The sequence below is a fragment of the Ambystoma mexicanum genome, chromosome 9 (genome assembly GCF_040938575.1).
Source record: "Ambystoma mexicanum isolate Mex_15411 chromosome 9, UKY_AmexF1_1, whole genome shotgun sequence".
In the NCBI taxonomy this organism is placed as follows: Eukaryota; Metazoa; Chordata; class Amphibia; order Caudata; family Ambystomatidae; genus Ambystoma; species Ambystoma mexicanum.
The window spans coordinates 1,524,579,568-1,524,602,333 of record NC_090931.1 but is presented as its reverse complement, the minus strand read 5'-3'; the positions used below and the strand labels follow the sequence as shown (position 1 = coordinate 1,524,602,333).

The window sequence follows — 22,766 nt, the reverse complement described above, 5'->3', positions numbered from 1 at the left end:
GTAAAACCAACAGATTGTCCACAAACTTGTGGAACTCTCCCGTCCCCTGCACACCCTTTAAACTGTAGAGACAGTCAAGATTTTTACACAATGGTAATACTAAGTTTTTTTTCAGAAAAGAGAAATTTGTGAGAAAAAAACTAATTTTCGACACTGTTAGTGTAAAACAGAGTGATGGAGACCATCAATTTTAATTTAGTTTTAAATTATCTGTTATAGATATCATTTTCAATTCATTCATCATCTGATCTTAATGAACATGATAACATAAACGTATTCATTTTGAAGTCACATTCAATAATATAATTCGTGGGCATACAATGTGTTTATCACACTTTCTACAAAATTAACTTTTCACATGTTATATCCATAGGAAGTGGTAATAAATGTTTTCTCGACGCGTTTCGGGGTGTCCCCTTCGTCAGGATTTGTTAGCCCTCTTCATTGCTGTTAATCTTTGGTTCATCTACAATATATGATACAGTAATCAGATTTTAGGTTCTCACTGATAACTGTCATTTAACTCTTGAGAGAACATTTTTTACAATAATCACCTGGATGTCCAATGCGGAATATCCTGACTGGATTTATTATTAACAGTAATGTCAACCCAATAGTTGTTGAATATCTCAGTTGCGATACAACCTGTAGATCTGATAGAAAGACAGTAAAAAAGGCTCAGTTAAAAAAGAGATCTGAATTCGTGAAGGAAAATCTAGTCATGTCTATCTGAGAGCAAAAATATTACCTTTCGGTATTTTTGTAAAAAGCTACTTCTTCATTGGAATAAGTCGCTGTAGTACGAAGAGAGTCCTCAGGGATGGAGATAATGCAGCAATGGGAGATTCCTCTGCTCGTGTCTGTAAAAACACGTACATGTGCTATGTGAGAAAATTGCAATGTCCTGCCCGTAGGGATAAACAATGGGGCGGGATCATTTTATAGAGTATACTCTATGAAGGCCTCTGGGCTCAAGCTATACAGTTTTGGAGCTGCTGGTAAAAACTATTTGATTTGATTCCCTTACCTCCTTCCTAAGAAGATGCTCCGATGACCGGTGCTGAAGCTCGAACCGTTCCTCACAGTTCTCGCTGAAGATGGCCGCTATTTACATTGTGACGTCATCACGTTGGAGCGTGGTGACGTCATGATGTTTAGGACGTCAACGTGTGACGGGAAAACGTCACACGGGCGTATTGGGAAAGAATTGTGCGTGTTTCCAATTGTATGTTGGTGCATGCCAATACTAATTCAAGGGGTTTAGGTCAAATTAAATTGAGGTAAAAAATCGGGAGATGAATTTAGGGAGTGCCTCCTGTTACTGGTGGTAAATTCACTTGATTGTGCATATTGTGATCGGTGTGAAGACATCGTACCTGCCTGATTTATGGGTAGGGGAGTCTTCACCAGGAAGAAAAGCTGTTGGAGTATTGGACATCCGTGTGTTTACCATTTCAAGAGAAGCATGCTCACATTCTATGGTTTGTATCTTAATACATTCATCATAAGTAAATCATCAGACAATGTAAACAGGAAAATTCAATAATGTATTTGACAACAAATGATGTTTTGTACACATTAAGTTTTTGATTAGGTCAAAAGAAACGGTATTGGGTTACCCTACTTGGGGTCTATTCCTGTTCTAAAGAAATGAGGCTAAACTGTAATCCTCGTTCATCCCATTGGGAGCTAGGCTGTTTAATCTCTCTATCCAGAAGATTTCCCTCTGGTTCATACGTCTGGCATGGTTGCCACCTCTTGGTGCCCTATTCACAATTTCCAAAATCACAACCTTAAGTTGGGAAATATTATGTTTTTTTAAGGCAAAATGTCTTGCTACTGGTGAGTTGATACTGTTGGTTCTTATGTTGCTTTTATGCTCATTCCAGCGCTCCTTAGCTTTCCTTTGTGTCTGTCCAACATAGTAAATGCCACATGGGCAACTTAAACCATAAATGATTGATTTTGTGTCACAGGTTACAAAATCCTTTAGTGGGATTTTTTGGCCATTTGATGGGTGTCTTACATAGCTTCCCTTCATTATGTTGTTACAATTGCAACAACTGAGGCAAGCAAATGTGCCCGTTCTTCTCTTAGTGAGGATTCTTTGATTGTCAACTCTCGGTCTTTCAGCTTTTACTAGGCTGTCCCTGAAGTTACAAAGATATAAGGAAAGAGGCTATCCAGAGTCTATTGTCAAGATGGCTGAGGAAAAAACACACACGTTGGAAAGGAAAGATCTCCGCATACCAAGAAATAGATCTAAAGAGATCCCATTTCTCTACGCTCTGAGATATTCAGCACAGAGTCACCACATAACAAGGATGATCAAGAAGAACTGGAGAATAATCAATTTGGATCCACAACTGAAGAGACTATTTCCTGAACCACCTATCATTGCCTACAAGAGGGGCCGGAACTTCAGGGACAGCCTAGTAAAAGCTGAAAGACCGAGATTTGACAATCAAAGAACCCTCACTAAGAGAAGAACGGGCACATTTGCTTGCCTCAGTTGTTGCAATTGTAACAACATAATGAAGGGAAGCTATGTAAGACACCCATCAAATGGCCAAAAAATCCCACTAAAGGATTTTGCAACCTGTGACACAAAATCAATAATTTATGGTTTAAGTTGCCCATGTGGCATTTACTATGTTGGACAGACACAAAGGAAAGCTAAGGAGCGCTGGAATGAGCATAAAAGCAATATAAGAACCAACAGTATCAACTCACCAGTAGCAAGACATTTTGCCTTAAAAAAACATAATATTTCCCAATTTAAGGTTGTGATTTTGGAAATTGTGAATAGGGCACCAAGAGGTGGCAACCATGCCAGATGTATGAACCAGAGGGAAATCTTCTGGATAGAGAGATTAAACAACCTAGCTCCCAATGGGATGAACGAGGATTACAGTTTAGCCTCATTTCTTTAGAACAGGAATAGACCCCAAGTAGGGTAACCCAATACCGTTTCTTTTGACCTAATCAAAAACTTAATGTGTACAAAACATCATTTGTTGTCAAATACATTATTGAATTTTCCTGTTTACATTGTCTGATGATTTACTTATGATGAATGTATTAAGATACAAACCATAGAATGTGAGCATGCTTCTCTTGAAATGGTAAACACACGGATGTCCAATACTCCAACAGCTTTTCTCCCTGGTGAAGACTCCCCTACCCATAAATCAGGCAGGTACGATGTCTTCACACCGATCACAATATGCACAATCAAGTGAATTTACCACAAGTAACAGGAGGCACTCCCTATATTCATCTCCTGATTTTTTACCTCAATTTAATTTGACCTAAACCCCTTGAATTAGTATTGGTATGCACCAACATACAATTGGAAACACGCACAATTCTTTCCAAATACGCCCGTGTGACGTTTTCCCGTCACACGTTGACGTCCTAAACATCATGACGTCACCACGCTCCAACGTGATGACGTCACAATGTAAATAGCGGCCATCTTCAGCGAGAACTGTGAGGAACGGTTCGAGCTTCAGCACCGGTCATCGGAGCATCTTCTTAGGAAGGAGGTAAGGGAATCAAATCAAATAGTTTTTACCGGCAGCTCCAAAACTGTATAGCTTGAGCCTAGAGGCCTTCATAGAGTATACTCTATAAAATGATCCCGCCCCATTGTTTATCCCTACGGGCAGGACATTGCAATTTTCTCACATAGCACATGTACGAGTTTTTACAGACACGAGCAGAGGAATCTGCCATTGCTGCATTATCTCCATCCCTGAGGACTCTCTTCGTACTACAGCGACTTATTCCAATGAAGAAGTAGCTTTTTACAAAAATACCGAAAGGTAATATTTTTGCTCTCAGATAGACATGACTAGATTTTCCTTCACGAATTCAGATCTCTTTTTTAACTGAGCCTTTTTTACTGTCTTTCTATCAGATCTACAGGTTGTATCGCAACTGAGATATTCAACAACTATTGGGTTGACATTACTGTTAATAATAAATCCAGTCAGTATATTCCGCATTGGACATCCAGGTGATTATTGTAAAAAATGTTCTCTCAAGAGTTAAATGACAGTTATCAGTGAGAACCTAAAATCTGATTACTGTATCATATATTGTAGATGAACCAAAGATTAACAGCAATGAAGAGGGCTAACAAATCCTGACGAAGGGGACACCCCGAAACGCGTCGAGAAAACATTTATTACCACTTCCTATGGATATAACATGTGAAAAGTTCATTTTGTAGAAAGTGTGATAAACACATTGTATGCCCACGAATTATATTATTGAATGTGACTTCAAAATGAATACGTTTATGTTATCATGTTCATTAAGATCGGATGATGAATGAATTGAAATTCATATCTATAACAGATAATTTAAAACTAAATTAAAATTGATGGTCTCCATCACTCTGTTTTACACTAACAGTGTCGAAAATTAGTTTTTTTCTCACAAATTTCTCTTTTCTGAAAGAAACTTAGTATTACCATTGTGTAAAAATCTTGACTGTCTCTACAGTTTAAAGGGTGTGCAGGGGACGGGAGAGTTCCACAAGTTTGTGGACAATCTGTCGGTTTTACATAGGTTAAAACAACCCAGTGTCAAGGTTGTTATTCTCCCCGGCACCCCGCTAATTTTCTACAAATTCAGTAAAAATCTTTAATCCAGGTGTGCACTAGGCAATACAAAAATTGGATTCTTGCTCTAACAGACCTTGTAAGTCACCAGAGCACCAGGCTGCAGGCTCTGCAAATGTAATTGTATGTCCCATTCTTTGTTAAATATTAGTGTTTGCGCAGACTGTAATAAATGTGCTGGTTTAGCAGCACTAGCAACTAGTGACCTGCCTGCAAAACTAAGCATTGCCTTGGAGCTCACAGAAGAAGCAGATCATTGGTTTAAATCAGATCACATCCCATTCCCGGAAGTCAGGACATTTTGAAAGACAAAGGTGATACTAAAAAATAATGAAAGGATTTCATTGCACTGTGATTACTAAATTTAAAAATTTGAATTTATTATGCTCAATTCCAGTAGATATTATAGCCATAACCCGAATGTTACGCTTACCTTATGGTGCGTTATTAACACCTAGAATAACCAGATCTATTATTTTCTGATATTAGATGTATGAAACATATTCTGATGATTGTTCTTAATTATAAAGTTAGCTACTTGATGTATTTTAATAATATATAGACCATTTCTCTTTTCTAAATCAATCGTAAATATATCTGCTTGCAATGTATTATGTATTTCTTTTTCATATTTCTTTTTGTAATCTTTCTAAGGTTTGATGCAAACCCAAACACACAAAAGAATAGAAGAAGTCTCAACGAACTTCCAAGATACCTGACCAAATGTCCTCGCAAAAGCATACGAGACACCTTCCTAGCTTCTGATTAAACATCCTGCCCACAGGTGAATATCTTGCACACACGTGGCAAATCCACAAGGATGAAAAACACTGCAGATTTTGCTAAAACAACACTGCTCCAGAAACACTGTTCCATCTCTTCATGGAATTTGCCTCCCTCTATGAAACGCGGAACATTTTCACACAGATGCTTCCGAGAGAACATGTCAACCTTGATCAGTCTGCGAGATGGAAACAGATCACAAAAGGTCACTCCTTTCCACTCATCTACAGAACTATGAAATTCTGGCAGAAAATAACAAATACGAATTCAACATCTACAAAAAATGTAACACATCAATGCTCACACATCAGACTCGGTCCCATCCGCCTCGCAACCACTCTGTTTTCCTAAACAGCAGCTATCACCCCAACAATTGCTAAAAGTTTGTTCACAAACTACACAGCAATAAAAAAAGAAAGAAAAAAAAGAATATGTTCAGATATGAGAATGTCACTCTAAGAAGCACAGTCCTGTACACTCCCATTGTACTGTAAATACCCATCTTAGAATGGGTAATGGGACAAATAGCACTAATGGGGGCTCCTCGCTGCTTTACATAAAAATAAAGGGCATTTCGAGAACATATTAATGACTACAGCTCATTGATTATCTTTGACTAGTATCTCTGTGATATAAGGTATGTATGCTTGAACCACTAAGTACATAAAGCACAATGGAGTTGGTGCGCATTTAATTTTTCGCAAACGCTCACTCATACATTTAGGTGTTTGTAACCATGAGCCATATACTCTCCTTCAGACAGCCTCAGACTTTGGCTTTGGTGATAACTGGCTGTCTCATCTGCTACTCTGCTGGGGTAGCCATCCGTCTCCTCATGTTTCTTCTCCCATGTGTAGAGGGCCTTGCTATGTTTGGGAGACCCACAGAATTTTAGAAGAGGATAGGCCGGGTCTCAGGCTATTAATGTCTGTGCATTTGGGGATCTGTACATGCACAGAAATCCTCAGAGAATGATACACTTAAGTTGATAGAGAAAACGCAAACAGTGGATGCATTACAATGCTGCTGGACAATAGAGGCTTAGATTTGGGTTCTGCTGGGAATGTTAAACCTGCGTTTATACAGACGTGGCCGAGTATTAGGTACAAGAGGGCTCCTGCAGCGACACACGTCAGGGTCACAGCCAGCAGAGAAACGTGGCATGTGCAGTGCTCAGCACAGCACCCCACCCATCTCCTAGGTGCTGCCCCGCAGAATGCCTGAGGGAGTGGTTGCCAGACAGTGCATGTATTCCCATTATTACAGCCAATAGCAGAGGCTGGGAGACAGCGCTTTGTTGCTGGAGACTCGCCTGAGTTGCAGGAGACTTGTAGGTTTGCTACAGTACCATCATCCCTCCCTATTAATCCCCAACGCCATCTTCCTTTACAGGCGATTATAAGAAAGTATAAATAATGTACATGGTGTACTGGCAATCTATAATGTCCCTTGCCCAGGTTTGCCACTTGTATTGTCCTCCTCTGCCACCTCCATCATGTCCTTCTCACTATTCACTTCCATTGTAAAGTGTCCTGTTAGGCCATTGCTCCACTCACCAACCTTATAACTTATGCACAGTGTTTCTGGTAGAAGCACTCAGCTTTCTCTACCATAAATACGTGCTTGCTGCACACCTGGAAAAGGAGTCCATGTCATAAAGGACACCTTCATCCAGTCCTGTTTGTCTAGACAACAGCACTGCTGCATGATGGGAATTCTAACACTTAACGGGACATATTTAATTTAGTTGGACACGTGACACTACAACTCCCAGAATACAACATTGTTGGCTAAAATGCCAGGTAGGGCAAAAGATGAGGGCATTGGCATGGATCCACTCCAGTTGGCAGCAATGACTCCTGTCCCCAAAGAAACAGCCTAGGAGGCTACTCACCTCATATGGCTCTTGCCAAGTCATTACTCCCCAGTGATCGTGGGTGGCTTCCTCTCCGGTGATCGTGGGTGGATTCCTCTCCAGTGATCTTGGGTGGCTTCCTCTCCAGTGATCTTGGGTGGCTTCCTCTCCAGTGATCTTGGGTGGATTTCTCCCTAGAGATCATGAATGGATTATTCTGCAGTGACCTCTTGCAGGATTCAGAGCAAACCCACTAAGGAAGAGAGGAAGGTCCCAGGAGACTGGGTGCTGTGGAGGGTCCCAGGACTGCACTGAGGCTGCGCAGAACACGAGATACTAATCACCAAGAACATGAGACAACAATCACCAAGAACAAGAGACACTACTCCCCAGAGCATGCGCAGAGACTATCACCACTGAAGCTCCAAAAGTCTGCGTTAATTGACTGTTAGAACACCCCACGCCCCCTGTAGCCCCCCAGGAACCACTCTGAGAAAGAGTGAGAGTAATCTCCTTGTCAGATATCAGCTAAATGCCCGTTTTACAGGCCGGCTATTGGCCAGCTCCTCCTGGGCATCTGTCTACATTCTCTCATTAAATGCCATGTTTAATGTGCTGGAGCATCAGGGATAGGCCCGCCCTGAAATGCAAAATGCTGCTTAACATGTCCCAGGAACTTCGCAGGCAGTTGCAATGTTTAAATAACAGTTCCCAAGCAGTTCTAAGCATTTCCCTTCTACAAGCAGTTAATGTATCTCTCCATCCGTGTTTCTCTCTCTCGCCCGGCAGGTCAAGGAGAGTGAGGCCGAGGTGGAAGCAGAAGAACCAGGTGACTCCAATTCCATGCAGAGCAAGAAGTCCAGTCCAGGCGTACCAGTGATCCTGTGGGGGGGGGGGGGGGGGCATGAACATTTAAGGTGGGGGCATTGGGAGTGGATCATGCGCCAGTGGCAAGGAGAGTCCCTGATAACTGCCTTATGCAACCATAAGCAGGCACTAGTAGGAGGCAAGTCTCTGCGGTAACGGAATCAGAGAAGTACTTATCCAGAAGAACGACTCTAACCTGGATGAAGCCATGACATTGCACATGGAGCAGAAGAAAAGGGACAGCGCAAGAAGACAGAGAGGGAAGACAATCAAGAACACACACCATTGACAATTAGACAATTAGTGAAGTGCACAGCAGGATAATGGAGACGACTCTCACTGTATCTTGTAATGTGACACAGCCATAATGTTGACAGATACACCAGTGTTAATGAAAACAGGTGTACTCTTGTCCGTGATTTGCACTACACATCTGGGCTGATGTTTGCATTTATGTCCTGCACCCACAACATTGGATATTAAAAAAACATCGCCATCTTCATCCGTACACTTCCTGCCACCTTCCTGTAATGATGATTACACCTGCATAACCTTTCGCTTCCTTCTTCTGCAAGGCTGTCATTGTTTTCCATTCCCTCGTGAGGAAAGCGGTGGCAGCTGAGCTCTGCATGCTTTAGCAAAATGATTGATGCGTCCACATCAGACACATGTGTGTTCCATCACCTGGGCACTCCTCAGTATGTGGCAGGGTATAGCTGCAATAAGGACATGTAGCACCTGGATCCGGTGACTTGCTGGATTCCCTTCAGGGAATGCTTTTGGTGGACCTTTAGTGACTGCATATGTTTCCTCAATGTTAATGCTCTCAGCTCTGCCAATTAATGGGATCTGCCAAGTTCAAGTATTCTCGTGAGGCTGATGCCTGGTTCACGTAAGATTTGTTTGCGTAATTTTACTGAGAAGCATCCTTGAATTACTTGCAAACGTATTTCCTCCTCTTTGTTCAGAGTAACACAAGTGAACGCAAGTTGTCTCAAGTGCGCATGAAACACATCCAACACCTCTTCTTCTTATTCCTGCTTGGCATCTCGCAAGAGAAAACATTCATAGTCCACATTAACCATTCGACTGAATTAGTTACTCAGCCCCACTTTCACAGCTTGATATGAGTTGTCGCGGGGTTCAATGTCTTGAAGATCCTGTGCACAGCAGGAGATGCTGGATACAGAAGGGTGGGTCACATAGCGCTATCATTCACCCCTTCCATGGCATAGAAATACCTCCCTAGGTGCTCCACCCATACTGCCCATCTTGTGCCTTGGCTGGATGGTGAACCCAGAATGTCAAATTTCATCAAAGGGGCCAAAGACCCCTGTCATTTGGGAGCCATAGCTTGTCCAGCAGCACCCCCTTCATCATCACCCATCTCGACACACTATGTTCTTGTAATACTACACCATCGTCACAAGCTTCATAGACACACAACATCCAGTGGGTGTTAACCAATTAAGGATGATGACCCTAAGACTAATGAGTTTGTGGTGTGTGACCAGCTAGCCTCTCTCAGAAGCACAGCTTAAGGAATTGCTTGGCTATTCTGAGTTTTTCTTTCCTTTTTCCTTTCATACAACCCCTGCAAGGCACACAAGCACACCCTTGAGGAGCCGCAACCTCAGGGCATTCACAGAGATCTGCCCTACCTGAGCGTAGTACAAGGTGTCTTATTGTATAAAGCGTATAAGATGCGGGGCTGCTCCCATTGGCCTTCGGATCTTATTCCGGCAAAACAGCAGAGGTGATGGCTGGAAGGTTTAGAATAAATCGTAACCTTGCTTTGGGCAACCATCCAGACTATCGTTCTTCACCTGCCAAGCTATTACAAAAGAGGAAAGACCATATGCAAAACAGGCATGGTCCCACCCACAAAAGAGGTAGTCCAGCCCGAACTGTTTGTTCACATCCCTTCTGCACGAGACCACAAGCTTCCCCAGACATGTTTCGACCTCACTGAGCCTCATTAGTTTGGGCAGGGCTGCTCCCATTGGTGGCAGTACCTGACTGATTTGCATATTGCTGGACCCCTTTTGTAATGGTGCAGGGGGGCTAGAAAACTGTGGTGTGGAAGGTTGCCCAGAGCAATGCCAGATTAATTCAAAACCATCCACCCATCACTTTTGTGGTCACAGTTTGTCTCTCCATGTGAGAGAGGGTATGGCCAGACGTGGGTCCCTTGCTCGCAGTGCCATAGGGAACCAAGCTGCACCTCACTGAGGACGCCCAACAAGACGGAAACATGTCTGTGGTTCTTGTGTTTCAGTGCAGAGAGGACCTGGCCTAGCAGTTTGGCCAGCGCTGCTCCCATTGGTGGCAGTACATGACTGATTCGCATATGGCTGGACCCCATTTGTAATGGTGCAGGCGGGCTAGTAAACTGTGGTGTGGAAGGTTGCCCTGAGCAATGCAAGTGGTTCAGGTGAATTCAAGAACTTCCACCCATCACTTTTTGGGTCCACATTTGACTCAGACATTGCTGGGCTTCGGGCTAGTCGTCTGCGCATCACCACACTTTGTCGGGGTGCACATAGTTGGGTTCTTCGGCTTTAGTACTTTAGCAGGTGACAGAAGTCTTTCCCTTCATCTTCAATGTTGCATAAGCATGGGTGTCTGTGGTTCAAAGCCCCACACCTGTCACTGCTCGATAATACAATGGGTCAACAAAGACACTGGAAACAAGTGCATTTCGGTATCTGTGTCTGCTCGTGCTCTAACATGCCCACGTCATGTGATGCTCCTTTTATATCATGAACACCATCACGTACGAGGACATTCCTTTAAAGCCATATACGGTATAACAGTCATTTAAGGGACCTTTACAGGCCATTCATTGGTGAGCTCACTTTGGGTATCGTTGTTTGCTTTCTCTTCTTAAGTACTATGGAGCTCATTTTGCAAAAGGTGTTGCATAAATGTAATGCGCAAAAGTCATGTGTTAGACTTTTGTGCATTTCATTTCTGTTACACCTCATTTTCATTCATTTGCATGGCAAAATTAATTCCATCTTCCCCTCCACTCCACCATACAAATACATAGATGCCAACTTTTCAAAGTGAGCTTGAGGGTCACATGTCGATTACACCCCCTCCCGCTTACACCCTGACAAACACATCTGTATATTTGGGAAATGTGCATAGTCCGCCCACCACCATACAAGGGCATATGTCCTTCGGGTTCCACATCCCAAGTCCCTTGGGTTCCAAATCAACAAACAGCTCTCCTTCAGGGCATACACAGCTAATAAAAACTCAGCTTATTATCAACTCTCCCTCCTGTGGAAAGTCAAACCCTTCCACCCTCCGGATAGCTTTAGATACACTGTTCAAGCACTGGCCCTATCCCAACTGGATGGGGGACATGCCCTACTCAAAGAGCTCCCATCATCCTCCCTTGTGTCCCTGAGAAGTCTCCTACACATGCCACATGCCTCATCAAGGGTCTACACAGATGCAACCACATCATCCTGGCTCTCATTGAGATTCAAGGGCTCCCACCGCATGTACAAATCACCTTCAAGTCTCTCTGAATCATCTATAAAGCAGTCGCTCTCAAGTCACCCAGGTACCTCGCAGAGAAACTCAGCATGTCTGGCGGACAATGCACCACCAGAAACCAGGACACGTGCAACTTGAAATCTCCTGCTGCAAAAAGTATAGGATCAGAAAACAAGTCTTCTCTGCCTACGCCTTAAGACTATGGGAACTCCTCCCCGTCAGCATCCGACTCGCCCCCACATTCCTACAATTCCGATAAGAACTCAAGACCCACCTCTTCAAGGAGCCTCTCCTCCTCAAGACGGAGGCCATCATGTCACCCCCCCATGCCATCTGACATGCTAGATGCCGTCCAAACCTCTCCTCCCCAACACCCTGTACAGCTGTACCCTGGCTCTGTGCCACTCTGTATTCTACCCCTGCTGTATATCTGTTCAGTTATTACCTCTGAAAAGCTCTCTGTTATGCATCTGTACGGTTGTATACCTCTGCAAAGTGCTCAGTTGCTTCTCGAAGTTAGGTTGATGCTCAATAAATACAATAATAATAATGTAAATGTGTAAACATGTTGAATATAGCTGACTCACATATTGTTAGGTTCCACCCTAAAACACTGCATTACGGTTCGAATGTATGCCATTTTGTGCCTTTCATCACAGTGCCTGTCCTGCAGCGTTGGAAATTACCATGGCAATGTTGGAGACCTCTGTATACCAGGTCTCGCTACCTTGTTCCTGTAATTGCCAAGGGTACAGCTGTGCATGCTAGTGCATGACAGCAAGACGTAGCATGCCCCACCTCCTTTTCGGATATATTGCTGCACTTGTCCGAAAGCTAATTGATTCTGGTTGAAGTTGCATTCTTGCTTCAGTTCCTTGCTTTCTTGTATACAGATCATCCCACCTGTTATTGGACCCACACTGCCTGCCTAACGCTGATCATCTGCACTGTACCTGGACTGCCTTTTGTTTGCTGTTTGGAAACCTCACCATCTGCCCAACGATGACCCTCTGCACCATACCTAGACTCCTTTGCCTGCTGTTTGCAAACATCATTGCCCGCTACCTACCAAACTCCTTTTTCTTACCGAACTGCTTCATGACTTCCTACAACGTAAGTGCATGGACAGAAGACGCTTCCTGATATATGTGCACCTTCCCAGTTGTTCAGGTGTCCTCATGCCTTCGGGAAACAGGTCCCACTAACATTCCTATTCCTTCCACGTACATTTCCTGGATTGGAAAACCTGGACTAATATTCTCCATCCTGTTCTCCCCTTTACGCTTTGGCTGTTAAGACTCTCATTCTCCCATTAATCATATATTGTCTGAGAACTCTCCCTAGTAGCTAAAATGCTCTTCTGTTACTCTAGTCATTCCAGACCTCCCTGGTGATTCTCTGGCTACCACTCATCGTGCAACTAGACCAATAGCACCCAGAGTAGAAGAATCACTCCTCAGTAAAGAGGTTAGCCACACTCTTCTACTGAGCACTCCTTGTTGGTTATTGCCTGCTCATCCAGCTAATTACTGTTCCTTTTTGTTCCTAGAGCTGGCATTGTTTGTGGTGCTTCTGCCCTTTTCTTCTGATTAATTAACCCATATTTTAGTAAATCATACCTAATTGATGGGTACATTGATAGGAAGAACTCCCTCCTGGTGAAGAGACCTTGACTTGTGGTCTGGGTTCCATCCCAGATCCATGGTCAAGATCCATGACCAACCGTTTTGGTTCGGTTATCCAGAGTCTAGCTAGAGTGAAGAAGAGTCGGGTGAGATACGATTCTGGTGAGTTGCAGTAGGTTGTGCTTGGTAAGACACAACAAATCTCGACAACCTCATCACCTTCCTTGACCATGACCTTTTAGCCATCACTGACTCCTGGCTAAAGGCAGCTGCCGGCCTGACCCTGTCCCTTGCCATCCTCCTTGGATTTTCTATCCTCAGAACAGATAGACTAGACACAAAAGGAAGGGGTGTTGCCCTGATCTACAAGGACTCCCTCAAAATCAGACAATGTACATCCAAAATAAAGGGTAACTGTGACCTACTACCCGCAAAACTGACCTTCTCCCATACCTGCACAATCCTATTCAACATTCTCTATAGACCGCATAGACCAATGACCACATTTGACAAAGACCTTTACACATACTTAATGCTAACCTCACGGCCACCTCTAAAGTCATCCGCCTGGGTGACTTGAACCTGGGCTTAAATGACCCCACTGACTACAAGGCCTCATCCTTAGCAAACTCTCCAAGTGCCCTATGCTTCACTCACCGCATCAATGCCCCACTCATGTCAAAGGCCGCACCGTCGACTAGCTCACTGTCCTCAACTGAAAACTAGACGTCAGCGCCATCTCCCCATGCCCCAGGTCAGACCACTATGTCGTGACATTTTCCATCCTACGGCCATTGGACAACTTGATGGTGAACCCTCCCCGCCCCCACCCGCCTCCCACTTGGCCTGGGAGCTCTTGTAAAATTACCAAGGACAGCATCACGCCACTATCAGACCTCCAACCCAACCACTTCCTCCACCTGGCCAACAACCCAGTTGCACTGGCTGTCATCTACCTAAAAACACTGACCACAGTGGTAGACATTGTCGCCCCTCTAGCCATCTGCAAAGCCAAAGCTCTGACCCACAGCAACTCTTTCTTGGTTCTCTAGTGAGCTACAAGAGCGGAGAGCCAAGAAACGCCAGCCCGAAGCCTCCTGGAAAATGTCCCAATCTGAAGCCTTACGAAGTCCTCTTCAAATTGGCTGCTAAGATATACAAATCATCCATCATTCAAGCCAAAGCTACCTCATACAACCACAGAATAGCCAATGCTAATTCTGACTCGGAATAACTTTTCTCCATCCTCGGGGAGCTAGAATCACCAGCCCCACCACCCCCTGGCATCACCAAGGATAAAACCTGGTGGCCCAACATCCAAAAGGCCCTTTCAACAAAATTACCACCCTACACGACAAAATCCTCACAACACCTTTTACAATCACCACCCTCCCACTAATTCATCCCCCACTCACCACACCCCACACCCCTGCCCCTTTCCAATTTCATCAAGTATCGGAAAGTGAAGTGACTGACATCGTCAAGAACCTCAAACTGTCCAAATGCAAGGGGGACACCTGCCTAGCCCCATTCATAAAGGACTGTACTGAGGCCCTCATCCCCTTTATCAATGCCTCCTTCACATCGAGCCTAGTTCCTGCCTCCCTCAAGCAAGCCTGGGTCCTCCCACTTCTAAAAAAATATTACACTAGACACAGCAATCCAAAGCAATCACCACCAATTACCACAGTTCCCTTTCTGTTGAAAATCCTACACAGGGCCGCCTACAACCAAATCCAACACTATCTGGAAAGCAAGCACATCCTAGGGCTGCGCCAATCAGGATTACAACCAGGCCACAGAACAGAATCAGCCTTGTTGGACCTCAAGAATCAAGTCAACAAAATCAAAGACGATGGCAAACCCACCTGTAAAGACTGGAGGGGGTTTGTCTGTACTCCTGCCCTCTATATGGCAGAGTAGAAGCACAGAGCACCCAAGATTCTCTATAGGGTAGCAATGGACGAGCAATCAAGGTTAAGCTCTAAGGAGGTGATGCAGGCTGGTTCTTAAGTACAGTGTAGTCCCCAAGCACCCACAAAGGAATGTCCACACACTATGTTAGTGAAAAACACAGTTCTTTATATAAATAATGCTTTGATTATGTACACATACAATGACACCCTTTGTGCACAGGCATTTTAAAATGGTGAATATATACAGTCTCTATGTGCTACCACAATTACATCTTTGATTCCATTAAAATGAATCAACTGTAGACAGTTTCAAATGACATACAAATAAATTAATAAGGCGAACCAACAATAGACTTGAGGAGGATAACAAGTTGGTAAAACAATTGGCATAATACTGGCCCGGTTTACCTAGACATAGTTCTGTGTGAGGATCCCCCCAAATGGGCAACCTGTAAATTAAGATATACTGACAAGCCCACTCCATATAATGTTAAGCAGAGTCTTATTTCCTTCTACAAATGTTCTACTCCCCCAATGTACCTGGTTTAGCAGAGTTTGACGACGGGTCGTCGACGGATCCTTCTTGAGTGAATGATCTTTAGCAGTAGCCACATACCGTCTATATCCCTCGAAGAAAAGGTGAACAATGGTGTTGAGGCAGCAGCTTCGGTCCTTGTGGTAGTCATCGACGATCGGTCATGGACGTCCTGCGAAGATCGGGCGTGCAGTGCACCTCGACGATGATAGTTTGTTGCCGCAAAGAGTCAATGAAGAACCTAGGCCCAGCAAGGGCGTCGGGTCGGAGGTGGCTGGTGTCTGCGATCGGGACTCGACCACGGCTGGCTTTTGTATCTTCGTTAGCTTCTTTGAGGACTTCGGGTGGCGGGAAACCCACCAGTGGATTATCCTCTTTCGTCAGCGACCTCGACTTTCTCCGGCGGGACTGTGATGAGCAAGGGAGTCTTATATTCAAATGTCTTAGGCAATGGAGCGTTGCGGCTCCGGTCATTGGCGGGAATGGGTTCAAGCTGTCCCCGGCTCTGGGCAACATGGTTTCGATGGGCCTCCAGCGGTTATGGTGATCCTCCAAACCCTAGTCGATGATGATGGACTTCGATGGCATCAATGTCTGGGTGCTGCGCTTCGAGATTCCTCGGCGTCCTCGTCTCTGGTTGGCAGCCTTTCGAGGGCTGATTTCCAGGGAGCCTTGGCAAAGGTTACATGGTCCCTCATAGCTGGAGAAGAGGTCTCCTAGCCAGGTGCTCTCTTGGATCAGTTTCTTGAAGGCACAACAGCTTTCAGATTGCATCTAAGGGAAACAGCAGTTAACCTTCTTCTTCTGGCTCGGCTTCGAGATCAAGCATCAAGTTTCGACTTCAGCTTCTGAACGATTTCCATCAGTGACAGGTCCCCAGATATACTGTTTGGTCTCTCATTCACTCTGCTGGGTCACACTCAGGCAACCAGGCAACCAATCATTCAGAAGGGCATTCAGGCAGGCAGCCAATCAGGCTCACAGTGCATTCAGGCCATTCTTCTCAATCCAGACACTCATAGCAAGGAATGTGGATTGCGACAAGCACCCAGACATTCAGTACTCCACACTGCATTCATACCAGTTTCGGGCAGGGCTGTCTCAGTCATTGTGTCAAACACCAGAAACTAGAAACCCATAACATGAAATGCGTATTTGTCACACACTCCATTCACCCAGGTTCCACCCCACGGGCATACCCACAACATACAGTCATTGGGAAGGCTCCAGCCAGTCTGGCCTGGGCTTCCCCACAATACCATGTATGCAACTTCCACTTAAAAGCCAGTCAGGTGAAGGGACAGAGCCAGGAGTTCCCTGGACTGTGGGAAAACAAGGTAACAGGCAATATCAGGAATCAACTGATTCAAGTGGCAGGGCATGGGTATCCCAAAATGGAGGATACTCAGAGCACTTGTCAAATTCAGCATGGAGCTGCCACCAGCCCATACTCTGCTCTATGGGCCACACACACATGCACAAAAACATACACTAGGGGCACAGGGTTGTACCGATACCCAGGGGTGCCATATGGGAATCCCAAGGGTCTGTTCACCAAACCGAAAAGAGGAAGAGCTGCACTGCCAGGAGTCCCACATGGACTCCTGTGCAGAAAATAACACAGAACACATATGATAAAAGGACTACAGGACAAGGACATGCAGGCCATATCCCTCCAATGCATTTCCAGCATCACACCGACCTCCTCCTCCTCCTATTAGACATATCAGCTACCTTCGACCTAGTGGACCACAACACACTCTGCCATCATCTCACATCAGCAGCCAGTTTTGCATCAGAAGCCACATCCTGGATTGCCTCCTTCCTGGCTGGCAGATCAGAGTCTTCTACGAAGTTGCCTGTGCCCCACCATCCCCTATATCTTATGGTGTGTCCCAAGGTTCCTGCCTTTCTCTGACACTCTATAACATTTTCACCAAGCCCCTCTGCGTTTTCCTGGACTCCATCGGCATTTCCTACACAAACTATGGTGATGACACCCAAATTCTACTACCACTTAATGACAGCCACACATAGCACTAAACAGAATCTATCTTACAATCCAAGCTTTGATGGCAGCCAACAGCCTCTATCTCAATGACGAGAAGACAGAGATCTTACAAGTTGGGCCAAAAATCGGTAATAACAAATTGTGACCCCCAATATACCAATTTCAGCATCAACAGACTGCAGATACCTGTCTCAACATCAGTGAAAACTCCACGGGTGTGCTTAGAATCTTCACTCTCCCTGACACGCCAGGTCAACACCATTGCCACATCAGCAGCATACATGACAAAGTTAATTAATGATGCTAACCTTTCCCTAAACCAAACAGTTGCCTCACTGTTGCCAGAGCCACTATCAGGGCCAGACTAGATTACTGCAGTGCCCTCTTTGCAGGTACACCGGCGCACAAAATCCACAAGCTCCAAGTGATACTAAACAATGCCACCTGAGCTGCTCTTAACATTCTCAAAGGAGAGCACATATCCAAGGCCAGAAGGAGCATCCATTGGTTGTCAGTCAAGGAAAGAATTATCTTTAAAACCTTATCTAGCACACGCATGCATATCCAATGCCGCTCCACTATACCTTGCACAAAGATTCCGCAAAGCCCGAACCACCAGACCCGTCAAAGGACATACACCCACAGACTGGTCCCACCCAAATACAAAAGGGTAACGAGTGGGGGGCACCAGATTCCCATCTGTAGCAGCTAACCAATGGAACTCCCTCCCTCCACATCTAAGAGAATAACCCTGCTAGTGGACATTTGCTTGTGGCCTACTATTTGTAGCATCCAAGCTGCAACCTGCGAGGGAAACATTCCACGTTCTGGGCATCCAGCCTAGCATTCTCCTCTGGCAAGTGACGTCAACAGTCCAGTCTTTTCAACGTAGCAAAGAAGAACCAATCCTTGGTTTGAGACCTACCTTTGAGCCACATGTACCATAACAAACTGAAGAATTTTTGAGGTGTGTTTTGGTGTTCGCATTGTGGATTGAGTAGTAGGGTATCAAGGCCTCATTCACATCTTGTATTTGACTGTTTTGCTTAAACACAGCAACAAAGGTGATTACAAGGCCTACACAAGACCCGCTTGAAAATGCAGTGAGCCGTCGTGCAAAACCCAATAGTGGCAGCCAGACCTAATCAGGGACACCAACACTTACTCCACCATGCCTTCGGAACCTGGAAGAGTCATACGTTTCTTTGATGGCACCATGGTCTGTACTAGGTGCCCCTACAAATTGACATTGTTGGCAAGCCTGCCAAGCCTTGCTTTTGCATCCAGGAAACATTGCATGCAAAAGAGCTGTGAGTGGAAAGACATGCTGGACCTTCATACCCAGCATAGTCATGGAGAGGAATTGCACATCGAGCAGAGACAGCATGGACCTTCATACCCAGCATAGTCATGGAGAGGAATTGCACATCGAGCAGAGACAGCATGGACCTTCATACCCAGCATAGTCATGGAGAGGAATTGCACATCGAGCAGAGACAGCATGGACCTTCATACCCAGCATAGTCATGGAGAGGAATTGCACATCGAGCAGAGACAGAATGGACCTTCATACCCAGCATAGTCATGGATACCCAGCATAGTCATGGAGAGGAATTGCACATCGAGCAAAGACATGCTGGACCTTCATACCCAGCATAGTCATGGAGAGGAATTGCACATCGAGCAGAGACAGCATGGACCTTCATACCCAGCATAGTCATGGAGAGGAATTGCACATCGAGCAGAGACAGCATGGACCTTCATACCCAGCATAGTCATGGAGATGAATTGCACATCGAGCAGAGACAGCATGGACCTTCATACCCAGCATAGTCATGGAGAGGAATTGCACATCGAGCAGAGACAGAATGGACCTTCATACCCAGCATAGTCATGGATACCCAGCATAGTCATGGAGAGGAATTGCACATCAAGCAGAGACAGCATGGACCTTCATACCCAGCATAGTCATGGAGAGGAATTGCACATCGAGCAGAGACAGCATGGACCTTCATACCCAGCATAGTCATGGAGAGGAATTGCACATCGAGCAGAGACAGCATGGACCTTCATACCCAGCATAGTCATGGAGAGGAATTGCACATCGAGCAGAGACAGAATGGACCTTCATACCCAGCATAGTCATGGAGAGGAATTGCACATCGAGCAGAGACAGAATGGACCTTCAACAAGAGATGCCAGAAGAACCAGTGAGATTTCCAGAAAGCCTCCGGCCGGCTAATGAAGTGACTGATCAGGATAGAGATGATAATGGTCTCATGGTTCAGAATCAGTTAGCAAATCCAGAAGCTGTGCTACCTGATGTAATATTAGTAGATGATGGGATTCCAGACACAGATGAGAATGGCATTAATGGCACCAATGCTGCAAATATAAATGAGTTAATTGAAATTGCTTACAATTTTGAAGATTTAGATGTAAGCAAGAGTACTTTAGGAATCAGTGGGCATCATTATAAGAATTCCGGTCTGGTAACAATGGTGGTAAGCTACCGGCATCGTTGTTACCGGAACGGCATACTCCGAGTTCTGAAAGTGGGTGCTTTCAGCTTGCCAGGTCTGACCTGGCGGGCGGGCGGAACGGCACCCGCTCGCAGACCTTGATGGTAGCACCAGCACCATACATGAATGGTGCTGGTGCTACCGTCCTCCCCATTCCCATTGTGTCCAATGGCACTCGAATGGCAATGAGGAGTAATTTTTTCCGGTGCCCAGCAAATGGGAATTACTGGAACCGTCAGGGCTATAATGCCCCGGTAAGTCCCCATTGCCGGGCGCCGGATAAAAATGACTCCGGCAGCAGCCATGCCGTTTTTACCAGCAAGGCTACCACCAGACTCATAATGAGGCTGCGTATCTTCCATTGGGACACAAGCAGATAACATTGTGCATGTTTTTGTTGATTATTATATTGGTCATTAGAGTTGATTGAAAGGGGTCTCCTCCGTTGCGGGGAAAGATGGCACTATGTAGTATTGTAAGAGTTTTGATGAGATATTGAAGGGAACACCTCCAGTGGGAGGAAAGATGATGTCATAAGTAGAATAGAATTGTGAATTTGTTTGGGAACTCCTGTTAGGGGATGAAAGACCGTGCTGTGCATAGGTAGGATATTCGTTTTTTGTTGGCCCGCAAAGTGGGTGCGGGAGAATGTTATTTCTTTGTATATAGGAGTGAGTTTTGGTTTTGTGTAGGTGAGGCTCTTAATCTAGAAAATACCCTACCATAGCATAGATGGTATATTATGTTGGCCGAAAACCAATCATATCATATGGCCAGCATCGCCAGTACAGAATCGGCAGCAGAACCATAGAGCATCCATTTTGTGCCCACAGAATCCGCCATTTTGCTTTCTCTTGCTTTTCTGTTTAAATGCTTTGCTAAAATTAATTATATTTTGTTCTGCTCCTGCACAGAGCAAGGCCACAATTTACATGTTGAGAGACCAGCCCAGACCAGCCCAGACAGAAATACATTGTTTTCCTCCCTCACAATTCCTTGAAGGCGAGCAGAGAGGCATTTAATCACCAAGCCAGGTGCCAGCTGGTCTTGCTGAAACTGCAGAAACTGTAGAAATAGGCCGTTAAATGCATGAATTATGCTCTCCTCACGGCCCCCCTTTCTGGGCCCTCTTAGATCAAACTGACCTCTAGCTCACGAATAGAAACTAGAAGATAGCAAGCCTTGGAATGTGTCTCTCCTACGAACACAGTTTGCTCACTGAACAAGAGCATTATGTTCTCTGTAACAAAGAATCCTGTCTGTGCCTTTGCAAATTGCAACTGTTGCTTAAGCTAGAAATATAGATTAACAAAGAAACGTCTTAGAAGGTGTCATATTCGTCATAATTGTCAATCACCAAACCCTTGTTCTGGAAGATACATTATGGGCGGTTTTTGGTGTGTCACAAACTGATTGTATGATGGTCCTTTTGTATATATGTCACTGCTGTAGAATGCTCGCTCTCTTGCGTCTCACGAGGTCTGGGTGACACACGTTGCGAGACTTGAGATCCAGTCGGCCGACTGAGACTATTTGCTTTGCAATAAACCCTAGATTTTGGGAATTGAAACTTGTGTCTGGTGTATCAGTTCATGTATTGTGTTTACACCTTATTCCCATGCGCGAAGGTCTTCAGGGCCTATCAAATAATGGCACCCGAATACAGACCCTCCCCCATTTGCTCTATCATGTACGTTGAATTTGAAGAAGGCGGAAAAAAATCTAATCGAGGACGAGGCCGTCGAGCCGGAATCGAGAGGTGTTCGGGGTGCCCCTGTGAAAGTGATGAGAGACTCCTTTGCAGATCTGTAAACAACTGGTCCCTGATCGACGTGTCTGGCCAGAGAGCAAGAAGGCGAGGGTCCCGAAACGAGGCAGATTGAGCCAGATACGCAGTCACGATGATCCTTGGTTGCGTCTGTATACGGACGAATTGCGTCTTGAGAGACGAGCAGATTGATCAGGTGAGTCGTGCCCCGATTCTAACAGCCCTGATATTGGTTGAGAGTTGCTCTTGCAAGATCAAACACCCAGGGTAAGGTACGAATAAGATCAAACATGCCTGGGAAATTGTCTTCCTGTCTAGTAGGATTTTTCCACTGCGGTAGACAATCTTTGGAAACTGGCCAGGCTACGCCACCCGTAGGGTCGCTAGCGTTCGAGATGTATGTGAAGTATGGAATAGGGGCAATAATGTTTAATGAAATTTGGCATAGGCAAACCAGTAGAACAATATTGGTGGACACGCAGCTGGAAGGGATGGGGTTAATTGGTATGATGGAAACTCAGAGCACCTATGCAGTAAATTGCCACAGTATAGAGATAAAATAATAAAGTACCACATAGAGTAGGTGCAGGACACGGCAGGAAACATTTTCAAATCCTGGCCTGCAGAGGGTACCTTTGAAAGGGATATTGTGGAGAACATGTACTCATATTTATTGACCGCACACGGTAAAACACTGAAGAGTAGACAAAGCATATTAGAGTTGTGTAAATGTTTGAGGAGGA

At 45.0% G+C, this 22,766-nt stretch overlaps 1 long non-coding RNA gene across 1 annotated transcript in view; it reads right to left on the bottom strand.

Annotated features, from left to right (window-relative positions):
- LOC138489413 (uncharacterized) overlaps positions 1 to 7,566 on the bottom strand; it is a 201,491-nt gene extending 193,925 nt beyond the window's left edge. Inside the window, exon 1 of the long non-coding RNA XR_011274794.1 lies at positions 7,309 to 7,566. This is a non-coding gene — a long non-coding RNA (uncharacterized lncRNA). The remainder of the gene's footprint in view (positions 1 to 7,308) is intronic.
- Between the last annotated feature and the right edge of the window lie 15,200 nt (positions 7,567 to 22,766).